A 12,253-nucleotide genomic window follows, 5' to 3' on the forward strand; every position below is an offset into this window, starting at 1 on the left:
CTGTTTTGAAGGAGAGATAAATCACGTCTATCCCTAACGGGCCGTCACATTACACACTGCATTACTTCTAGCTCCACTGTTAGGGGAACAGCGAGGTTAGAGTGACTGAGTTATTCATGACTTATTCATGAACTTGCATTTTTATACACCTGGATATTTTTGTGTGTGATGTTGCTAGCGAGGGCGTATGGTACAGGTGGTAGCCCGCCTGGGAACTTAGTCTTCTCCCATATTCGTCCTCTTTGACTTATTCTTTCAAGGCATTATAACAGTGTTATAAATTATTATAAGACGTGTTATAACTGCCTTATAAACCGTGTTATATCGTATACGTTCAGATTGGCTGAACAAACGACCAGTGCTCACTCCCCCACACTGGATATGAGTGATGTGTTCATTAGATATCATTTCTCTTTTTAATAATTTCATCTCTAATAACTTCACGCGTCACAGCTTACATGGGCACTCGACAAATAGTGCCTACGTACGATGCGTGTTAAAAAAGGATTAGCTGGCTGTCGTAATGGGTTTGGCACATCACAGTTCTGCTGTAATCATAGAAAGTCATAGTAAATAAATGAAACATATACAGTATTTATGTCACTAGATTGAGGATGCAGAGGATTATAGCGCATCACACCATCACAGGGTCCAAAACCTTACTTCACTCAATATGTCCTGGCCGGAGTCTAGCTAGTGTCAGTGATGGCGAGAGCGGAGAGGACGTGTTTGACAGTTTGAGTTCTCTTTGTAATACTGTTCCTATTGTGAGCAAATGGTGATGCTGTGTGACATGCCAGTGTGTGTGTGTGTGTGTTTGTGTGTGTGCATGCATGTTTGTACCCATATGTGTGTGTGTCTGTGCACACGCACGTGTGTGTGTGTGTGAACTAGATTTCCCTTGTGTGACAGAGAACGACAGCTGAGTTCAGTGCCGGGCGAGGGGCGTGTGTGTGTGTGTGTGTGTGTGTGTGTGTGTGTGTGTGTGTGTGTGTTTGCACTGTGCAATGCACTGTTCACCGCTGGATTTGATTCAGCATCAGGACATCTACTGAACCAAGAACTCATGATGCTAAAGATATTGATGTTGCATTTCCATTCATCTCTTGTAGGCTAACTCACTGGTTTGTATTCACTGGCAGAAAGGAGAATGCAGTCATCACTGGTTATAGTCATTATTGACCTCTTAATTCGTCCCTGGGCGGTCATTTCATTCAGTTTGTGTCCAATTATTGGTTATTGTCTAGCAACCACAGCCGACTCATAGGAAGTCCTTGAACAACATAACACAGCTAAAAGAGAATGTCTGGTCCTTTCAGCTGATAAATGTTCTTTCTCTCTGTGTCTTCTTGAACCACGCAGCCAGGCATACCTGTGGAACTTGGTGATTAGATCTAAAATAATGGGCCATCCCGGGAAGCATTTTCTAGGTGCCTGTGTTGAGATGCCAACTGCAAACACTGACCGTATATATCACTACAAAGAGTAAAAAATGCTCTTTAAAGGCCCATCTGAACTCAGTTAAAGGGGCAAAAGTCACCAAGTGAAGAAATGTGTTTGGGATTTGCCTGGAGGCCATGACGCCTTAGAGCGTGATGCCCCCGAGGCAGACGCGTACTTGTATTAAAGTGCCCTCCCTTTTCTGTGAGTGCTTTGTCAACAAAGCTATGCAGAGAGCTTTAGATTTCCACTCAGCTTTATTAACCTACCACTAACATGTGTAGGAGCTCCCCTGTCAGACCATACCAGTTCATTGCAGGAGGGAGTCGAGATAGATGTGAGTGGTAAAGATGTTACGACCAGGGAGGAAGATGAGAGATGATGATAGGAAGGGAGTGTGTGCGTGTGTGTGTGTGTTATCCATAGCGGCAGTGCCCTCTAAATAATCTGGTAACAGCCCTGGTCAGGCTTATCCCTTTAATGGGTTCACTTAGAGAAAAGAGGCAATCTCCTGAAAATTCCAAGCATTCCACCACGTTAAAACCAAGGCTCCCAGAACACGTCCTAGAAAGAAATATAGAGAAACCCCAAACAACAGCTTGTGCTAATCATGTTTGTCAGTTTCAACCAATATAATCGCCCACATCCGGATGAAAGAGCTGGCATTTTTACTTCGTACACTATGACTTTGCACTAATGATTCCACAGACATTGTGTAGGTTGATGATATTGCTTCCCTCTACTAATTCGATTGCAGTCCTTCCAGGAAGAACAGAGAAAAGAATAGAAACACAGCATCAACGAATAAAATCCTTTACATTGGAGGACGCAAGGAGCAACCTTGTTAGAAATGACCTTTTTGACTTGTATAAGAGTCTCTTGAACACCGAGGAGGCTGAAGAACGCTGAGCTCTGCCTGTGTGCTGAGTGGCATGCATTGTGTTATTACAGTGAGCTGGGCGCTTTCCAGCCAGGCTCTGTGACTGGAGGTCTATTGTGGGCTTAATTAAAGGAAGAGTCTGTACTGTGGGTATTCATGTGCTTTCTGAAGAGGCCTCTCCACCTAACAGCACAACCCAAAGCAACAGCAGCAGCTCTCCAAAGGTTGCAAAGAGACCTGGGCTTTTGTTTGATTTTCTTTTTACTCTCAGGGAAATGGAGGATATCATCTTACTCTGGATGGGCACTTATTTACTGAGGCTATTCTGGCGTAGTGTTTTTCCCAAAGGTAGAGAAACCTCTCTCCTGCTCAAACCTGCTACATAGTCTTTGTCTTAAAATGTAAACATTTTTTTTTTGCATTTGTGCAGACTATACATCATGTTTCATCAAATGTGCTTAGCTGATATACTGTAAAAGCACATTTTGTGATGATACAAGAATTTAGCTTTTTCCGTTAAAATCTCAACTCTTGTCTAAAACTAACCTTAGATGGAAATTGATTTTCTTGTCTTTCTCAAAAGTACATTTTTAAACTGTGCCTTACTCATCCGGTTCCAACTCTAAAAATAAGAGCCAGAATCACTGCCACGGTCAGGGTGCTTAACTAGCCACGTGCCCTGATTCATTCCATTCAACCAAGGTCTTAAACTTCAACTCTTTCTGACTAATACAAGCATATTACATTCTTCTTCCAAACACGTTTGATTTGACATGCACAGGTTCTAGAGGGGAGGTGGCAGATTTGAACTTTTCAAGTGACTATGGGGAATGTGACCCAAGATAAGGTCAGTGAGTCACTCAATATAATGTAGAAGTTGAGGGAGAACGAACGCCCTACATGTCTCCAGAAGTAAATGACTGGGGACAGAATCTTTAATCTAAACTTCTTTCATTTGGGGAGAGAAAACAGCATGCTACAATTAACTTTTGCTAGTGTGTGTGTGTGTATGTATGTGTGTGTGTGTGTGTTTGAGAGAGAGAGACAGAGAAAGAGAGAGAAAGAAAGAGAGAGAGCGAGAAAGAGAGAGAGAGAGCGAGATACCAAGATAGATACCAAGAGAGAGACGAAGAGAGACAGAGAACTTTGGCAAGATTGCAACGAGCGTGAAAATTATAAGTGGGACAATACCAGGAAGGAGAGAAGATTACAAACCAGGATTGGTGATCGACACATTTTCATTTCAGATGCCATAATCCCACAACAGACATACTGTACTGTACCAACTGACTGCACAGCGTGGGCTGTCCCTGCTCTAGCTACAGTACCTTCCGATTGGCTCATCTAAAGCAGGGCCGCCCACTAAGCTATTTGAATACAGAGTGGAGGGGGAGGGGGAGGGGGAGGGGGAGGGGGAGGGGGAGGCGGAGCGGTGAGCTAGATTCCCTCCTCCTGCCAGCGTGTTCTCACTGGGCTGGGGAGAGGAGCGGCTTTAGGGTGCGAGGAAATATGCCACGAGAGGCAATGTGACAGCCAGAGACAGACGCACACTGACACAGAGTTCCCCCAGTCGGACTGGAGTATTGCTGGGCTACTACTGCTGCAGCTGGTCTGTTGTAACGGAGAAGGAAGGGCCTCTTCTGACCTGCCGGTTCAGCAGCTCAGTTCAGCTCTCTCATTTCTTCTTCCTCTCTTATTTCACTTTGTTTATGGACAATGGGATTTTAACCATGTGGCAGGTAAGGAGGACTGTGATTGATTGTGTGGAAATGTTGTTGTGTGGTCCCTGAGGGTGTGGGGTCTCTGGTTACTTAAAGCAGGGGTCATCAGGAGTCCTCTCCAAAGCTCTATACATCTAGTGATGATGATATCACAGAGAGAGCTGAGTTCTAATCCTAATTAACTGTGATCACAGTTATAGAGCTGATGATCGTATGACCATGAGGTTAAATAGGCAACATTTCCCGATTGGACTCCCACCATATACTTGTGAGAGGTAGTTACTTTAGTGAATATTCTACTGTATCAATATAACCTATTAATCATCAGAATTTGAGTATGATACACTTTACTTCAGCATCTGTGTTCTTGTGGTTATGAGACTAGAATAGGTTTGCTGTTTGGGGTTATAACATAAGTAGTAGTTGTAGTGCTTTGCATATTCAGATGAGGGGACTGTGATCTGTTAAATATTTTTGATAGCAGGAATACAGTGGGACCCCTAAGGGTACACGTCGTGATTGTATCAGCGCAGCGAGTGATGCCTCTGTTCGTTTCCACAATCGTTCTCATGTGACCTAATTGTGGGACCCTGATGAGCTTCTGTCCTCTTAGCAGACTTTATGTGAGTGGGTGAGAGATATCGGTGGGGTGTTCAAAGTTAGTGTAGTGTGAGAAACCTGAACTGTTGGGCTTTTTAAAATAAATCATTGAAGGGAATTTGACACACTGACTCTGCGGGCGGCATAGGTGGGGAGGCAAATGGGAGGATGGCATGTGTGTGTGTGTGTACCTGCACATGTGTGTGTACGTGTTTGTTTATGCTATGTATTTCTGAGTTCCTCCAAATCCTCTCAGCATACTGCCGACAACATGGTGTGATACTGATCACACAGTGTAGGAGGGAAGCAGAGGTCACATCTGCCCATTCAGCAACATGTCCTTTCCAGCCAAGCACGCATTTGACAAACGTCTGCTGAGGACTCCTGAACCCTAAGCACAAACCTATCATGGTCACTTCCCTTCACTTATTGTATTGTGGGTCAAAGGCACAGAGATGCCTCTCTAACCTTCTCTCCCCTGGTTCCAGATCTATTTGTCCATGTTTGGCATGACAATGACCATATGAGTTGACAGACAGCACAAACATATCTTGGATCAGGCTTTGCATTTATTGTCTTTGATAATGACCGGAGAGCTGTGATTTCAAGATATGGTTGATGCTTTGTCAACCTGTTATAAAGAGGTCCACTGTCAACTTGGTCAGTGGAGACGACTGCTTGAGGACCATAGTCTGATAAGCCCTCGTGGGGCCACTTTGACCTGCCTCAGGACATGACAGACTGTGGGAATGAGTCACTGTGGGAATGAGTCACTGTGACTTGCTCTGTGTTTGTCACTGGGAAGAAATATAGCAACAACAGCATTGTCTGTTTGTCTCTGCTTTCCTGTGTCTTTGATCTACTTCTGGTCATGTTGTGTGTCTTGTTGATATAAGGTAATTATATGGATGTTGACCTAGCTGTTACCTTTGTGTTAGTAGTGGCACATTTTCAGTTTATTACAGTTGTGCTGTTTGCTAATTGCAATCTGGGTATCTCCCAGCAGGAAATAAACCACAGACATTTTTTTCCTTTGCTTATGCATTCTTTGATTATTTGGTCCAATAGATACATTAACAATATTTCCATGGTAACTTCTTCTGCAATGAGCCTTTAACAACGAGAGACTTGTTTGGGATTTTGGCTCTGCCTCTTCGATCAGGGAAGTCGTGTGGACCGGAACACAGTTTTTCAGTTTCCAGCGATCAGCCATAGTCATTCGGCACAGTAGAGCGAGAACAATTGAAATAGGAAAAGTGTGACTTTAGTTTGGTGGTTGCCATTTTGGGGGAAATTATGGGATGTGGAGTGATGAGAGCGATGTGTCTTTCTGCACGTCTGCATTGTTGCCACCAGAGAGCGTTCTTTCTTGAAACGTTTTACAAAGTTACTTTGACGATCATTTTTGTGTATAAATAGATGTTTGTTTTTTAATGATTTATTTATTTATATATATTTTTTAGGGGGGGATCAGCTTTATATTGCGGAAAGATTGTTGTTTCCATCAATGTAATTGTCTGCATCATTTCCAATCCCCCATATATTTTTGTGGTAAATATATATATTCATATACATACACGTACATACCCATACATATGCATATGCATATGTAATCATTCATACATATACACATATATACATACATACATACACATACCTATATAGATATACTTTTTGTGGAATATACCTTTATTATTCCCCGCTAAATTGAAGAATTTGACAGTCCTCCCATTCATATCACAAGAATGGACAAACAACACTATTAAAACAGGCAAGAGAATAGACAAGCTTGTGCATTGTGCAGAAAACCCTGAAGAAGAAGGCACTGCGGGCTGAAACGTTGGTTGCTATACCCATTAAATGTTTGGGAGCATAATTAGTGTGCAACTTTCTTTCTTTCTTTTTATAGTTTACTCTCCGTTACTCAGCACTTCGACAAAACTTTTTTGGAGTGTGTGTCAGCTTCTGTTTTTTACTACAGAAAACTCAATAAAAGGTGTAGTATTTGAAGTGTGAAACATAAACAGATATCACTTACACATAGGCTGCTTAAACACCTCCCATAGTGGTTTCAAATAGCGTCTAACTTGATCCATGTGTAGGGTGTTATGTATGCTGTTATGACCTTATATGACTGTTTACCAGGTCAGGTCAAGCATGCCAAGAATAACCTGGGGTCAGCCTCTTGGGGTGTAACTGATGGAGCAACCAATGACCTGTGGTCTAACTGACATGTCAGGACGAAGGCCCCCAATCCCATGACTGTGTCTGCAGTCTATAGCGACATCTTCTGCTGGTAGAAAAGGATATCAGTATGACTTGATGATGCATGTCAGAGAGAAGATAACCACACAAGCACACACGCACACACACACACACAAACACACACGCACACACAGGCACACACACAGGCGCGCACACACACACACACACACACACACACACACACACACACACACACACACACACACACACACACACACACACACACACACACACACACACACACACACACACACACACACACACACACACACACACACACACACACACACACACACACACACACACAAGTGCATACAAGTATATGCACACACTCACACAAACGAGTGCACCCTTTATTACATTCCCACCTCTGACCTCTAAGACTGTTAAACTCAGTACCGTAAGCTTCCTAGCTCCATATAACATTCCACAGACGCCAGGTAAAGTTTTCCCAGTCTCTCCGCCCGGCACTGGGTCTTTGACTCTGCCAGAACTGTCTGATGAGTGGAGAGGCATATGTCACCCCTAACCCCTCTCTCTTCCCCTGTCACTGACTGACACTTAGCCATGTCTGTGGAAACTGAAGCTGGGTCTTGAACAGTATCACAGAATCACATCAACAGTCTCAGCTATTCTGAACGGGAGACAATCACACACATTTAATACACTGTCATGTAAACATGCACACATACTTGCATAGTCGCTTCATAAGACATCTCTCTCTTGTCATCTGTCTTGTGATGTAAGGGTGTGGAGCGAGGGAGAGGGGAACGATCCTATACAGTATGATACATTATAGATGAAGGATTTGTGTACTGTTAACATCACACAGGTCATATAAGATGTCTCCACCGTAAACTGGATAGACTCCTACTTTCTACACAAACTCATAACCTCACATATGTGACTCGTTTCAGGAAATTAGGCGTATGTCGTGGGTCACTACTTCACGGGAGAGCCATTTTTTATGCAAACTTGCTGTGCAAACATGCACTCACACGTAAGCATGCAGGCACGCAGGCTCGCGCACAGGCACATGCAACGCACACACACACATATGCTTGCTTGCTCGCACACACACGCATACAGTACACACATGCGTCATTGAAACTTTTACATCTGGCCATGTCAGCTTTATAAACACTATTATATAAACAGATTCTTCCCCAATCTGTCCCCAACACAAATGTAATTTTTAATAAGATTTGTTATTATTATTCCATATCTGGGTCAGTCAGGAGGGGGGAGCCAGATGAGGATCATAGCCAGAGAGTCAGATGTGCCAGTTTAGGGTTCCAGGTCCCCCCCTAATTGCCCGGCTCGCACCCCAGCCTCAAACACAGCGTCCAATCCCATTAGTCGTGACTGACTCGATCTTCAACATGAAAGTCTCTGATTGGTCACAGACACACTGGCAGGAGCGGATTATGGATAAACAGGCAGGGTGTCTGGGGCCGAAACAAAGACAGGCAGGCCGAGAGTGAGGGGGGCGAGAGGCTAAATGCTAACGCTAATGAGTCTGACGTACGGTGTGGGGCGGTCATTAGAGGTGATTAGGGGGGCCACTGCATGCGACGGTCATGGGGAGAAGGGGAGAGAGAGAGAGACACTGGGTAACAATACACTCTATAACTGGTGTCAGAACAGTGGACTGCGGCTGTGGAACTGTAGCTGTGACAAATCCATTTTTATGCCAAGACCAGAGGGTCCAATTTCCATTTAGTAGTGGATATTTTCACACTCTCAACAATGACTTTGGAAATATGCCTACAGTATATATTGACAACAAAAGCAGACATCAAGGGCATGAAGACCATGCACCAAATGTTATTCTATGGTTCAAAGGGTGGTGTCAATTTCATACTCAATAAAAAATCTATAACTTCAGGTAAATTGTATGGGGGGGTCAGCTCCTGAAAGAAACTTTAGGGTCAGGGGTTAATCTCAGATGCTCCAACTTTGTGTGTCTGAAGAGATTGTTATTACACTTAACAGCCAATCCTCTAATCTGCCTTGATGTTATTAGACGTGTTTGGAGAGAAGCAAAAAATGTGTCAAAAGTCCTAGGTAGCTAGAACAATTTCTTGTTATTTTTGGCCCTGGTTAGGAAACTATAGATTATGTCCTGATATATGAACTATGGACATGTGAGCGTTGATTCTTATTCGATACTGTATAGGGATTATAAAACCATAATTATTCATTTGTATTTTTTTGTCCCTTTTTTTAAACTCCAAAATAATACAACCATTTTTTTACCATTAACAATTGTAAAATAAAACTGATATTTGAAGTATGTATCTCACATATAATCTCCAAAAACTAGGCGAGATGTAGAATAGACATGTTTGTATTTACGCTACCTATAAATGGTTCATACTTTTGCCCTAAAAGTAGGAACCATCTCCTCTCGTGCATCTCCTCTCGTTTTTCGCCCGTCTCAGTTCATTTGGAAATGAAAGTGCATATGCATACACTGATTATGTTAGGTAGGTCAATGCCTTTGACCTAGTTTGAGCGTTGCGCTCCGTGGGATGCCACAGTCGCTCACGTCAAGCCACCGGATAGACAATATTCCCCTCCATTTTGTTACAGCAGCTTTCTGCTGGTAATTTATTTTTTGGTTTATTTTATTTTAAGTTTCAGCTGTTCTGGGATAACAAGCATGGGATTATAAAATGGTATTCACTGCATGGGATCTACCTTTTTTGATAGTCCCATTGTACCGAACTGAAAGGGAATCTTGACCATATATTATTGAATAAGGGGTGTTTCGTTTGGCTGTTCTATCTAAAAACATTCAGTAGGAGACGTAAGCTTACTATGACAGCATAAGGGCTATTTTTACATTCAATTTCAATATACTGTAGCTTGAAGGCGTTAACCAATCTCAAATTGAATACTTTTCCTTTTTGTCTCAGAGCATCTGATCTTTGCACCCTTATACATCATATTGTCTTGCCCTTTCATCTTTTCATCCACTCTTCATGAAGTGACTGTTTTTAGAAACTGGAGACAAAAAAGATCTGTTTAAAATTGAACAGATCAAAGATAGTGAAAAAGCCACAACCTCTAGCAACCGAGTTGAATTAAAGATACAACCAGTACCTCCACACACAGACAAGATATCCAGCGAGACACAAGGGGATATGCATAGTGCTCTAAATCAGGGGTTCTTATACTTTTTTCAGCCTGGGACCCAAATGAGAAATTCTATGTTTTTCTGGGACCCAAGCTCATGAAAAGGGCCTTAACTGAGCAAAACATTTTAGTGTCCCCCCTTCTTGAAGACAGAGAGAACATTTTTTGTTTTAAAGTTAATTTCCTGCAATTCTACACATTGTGCCATGGGCATAGAGAAAATGTTGCTGTTTCAAAGCTATTTTTCTGCAAATATACAGATTATGCCTTCGGACAGAAAGAATATTTTGCAATTTCGTAACACATTTTGCCACGGGGAAGAGATATATATATATATATATATTTTAGCAGTTTTACTGCTACTTTCATGCAATTCTACACATTATGCCATGTTAATATGATATTAGAGTGGGAGTGAATATCAAAATCAAAGAGGGACCCGTGGAGTTCATGGCCCCTGGGACCATGCCCTGCATCAGTATTTTGCCACCATAACAACACGTTTAGATAGCTGGCTAGACTAACTTACCAATCGAAAAATTGTTAGCTGACAAGGTGAATTGAGTGACTGACATAACAAGAGAAAACTACTGATGCACAACCAAATTTAGAAATTGCACCATGTATTCTACTATTGTAACTCTCAACAGTAAGTTGACCCCCACTCCACCCCCTCCCCCCTCATACTTTAAAAATGGCTACTCTAAATGTTACTTGGGACCATATAACTTACTCACAGTTCAGGCAAATTTAGTTGAAAGTGATAAAGTTTCCTTACCGGTAAATCCATTTTCTTGTCGTTAATGGTTAGGTTTCAACTTGGTATGAAGATAGTGTAGCCTCGTCTTCATTGGCCATGTTTCAGTCTGGCTATGGCCTAGCTGGCTGTCAGTGTGAGTCTCCATTCTTTGTGCCTGTCCCCACCTGGCTTCAATTGCCAAGCCAGCAACATTTAACTTTCTCAACCAAACCTGCCTGAGGCACCATGTTAGTTACAACAGAAAGGGTTAATGCCATGACCGTTAGCAAATGGAAAATACTGTAATTCAACTTGTGACTCTCGCTCACTCTGCATATCAGCACACTAACATGACTCCACACAGTATTTGATTGATCTTAAAGGTTCAGACTCAGTTCAACTACTAACCCTGGTTAGGCCTTTGGGAAGGTCATCACAGTCTATTTTTCACAGAGGTCAATAGGAAGAAGAGTCCAAGACTAGTGTCTAAACCCATTACATGTCATAGAACTCCAACGTATACAATGTGTATTCCTCAGATCTGAAATTCACACAGTATTTTAATGAGACGTGTTACATTAGTTATTCTTCTGACACCTATCCCTGCTGATTTTTCATTGGACCACAGCTATAAATGAGCAGACGGGAGAGAGAAGACAATACCCTCTCCCTCACCCCCTCTCTGCCCCTCTTCTCTCTTCTCTTCTCTTCTCTACCTCCTCCCCTCCCGCACGCACCTCCACTGTGAGGTCCGACAGATTGCAGTGTCACTTTTTTTGTGTGAAGTGGGATTGTCCACAGAGCTAACCGCTCTAGTGAACCGCTCTCTCTCGCTAACTTTCCTGGAATTGTCGGGACAACTGTTGTGCCTCTGTGGCTCGTGTTAAACTCCTGTGAAACGCTGGTCGGCAGCTACACTAGACGACTTTGCGAATTCAGTGTGTGCGTGAGGAGGATAAGGGATAAGCAGGAAGCAGAGTGATGCCTGCTGTGGACCGGTGTTCCACCCCGCTGTGTCTCCATGCTCAGGGATCTGTCCTCTGAGCTCCCTGCTGCCTGTGTTTCTGATTCGGGCTCTTCAGCTTCTGTAGCATCGTCCTCCTGCTCAGCAGAGATGTCTGCGATGCTGAGTACACGGGAGCGAGATCCATCGGTGGGTACTGAGTGGGTAGGCTAAGAGGGGATCCGTGTGCTAAGGAAGGGCAAAGACCATGGCAAAGTCTGACGGGGGCTCCACTTCAAATCAATTCCAATTTTATTGGTCACATACACGTGTTTAGCAGATGTTATTGCGAGTGTAGCGAAATGCTTGTGTTTCTAGCTCCGACAGTGCAGTGATATCTAACAGTAACATCTAATCATTTCACAACATATACCCAATACAAACAAATCTAAGTAAAGGAATGGAATTAAGAATATATAAATATACGGACGAACAATGTTAGAGCGGCATAGACTAAGATACAG

At 42.9% G+C, this 12,253-nt stretch overlaps 1 protein-coding gene across 2 annotated transcripts in view; it reads left to right on the forward strand.

Annotated features, from left to right (window-relative positions):
* Window positions 1–3,756: 3,756 nt before the first annotated feature.
* LOC139566320 (E3 ubiquitin-protein ligase Midline-1-like) overlaps window positions 3,757–12,253 on the forward strand; it is a 35,374-nt gene continuing 26,877 nt past the window's right edge. Inside the window, exon 1 of one of the 2 annotated variants that reach the window (XM_071387434.1) lies at window positions 3,757–4,059. The gene's annotated coding sequence lies outside the window, so the exon portion shown is untranslated. Of the gene's footprint in view, window positions 4,060–11,554; window positions 11,940–12,253 lie in introns of those variants that run through there. The other variant, XM_071387435.1, reaches the window with a different exon arrangement.

This window comes from Salvelinus alpinus, chromosome 38, assembly GCF_045679555.1.
Source record: "Salvelinus alpinus chromosome 38, SLU_Salpinus.1, whole genome shotgun sequence".
In the NCBI taxonomy this organism is placed as follows: domain Eukaryota; kingdom Metazoa; phylum Chordata; class Actinopteri; order Salmoniformes; family Salmonidae; genus Salvelinus; species Salvelinus alpinus.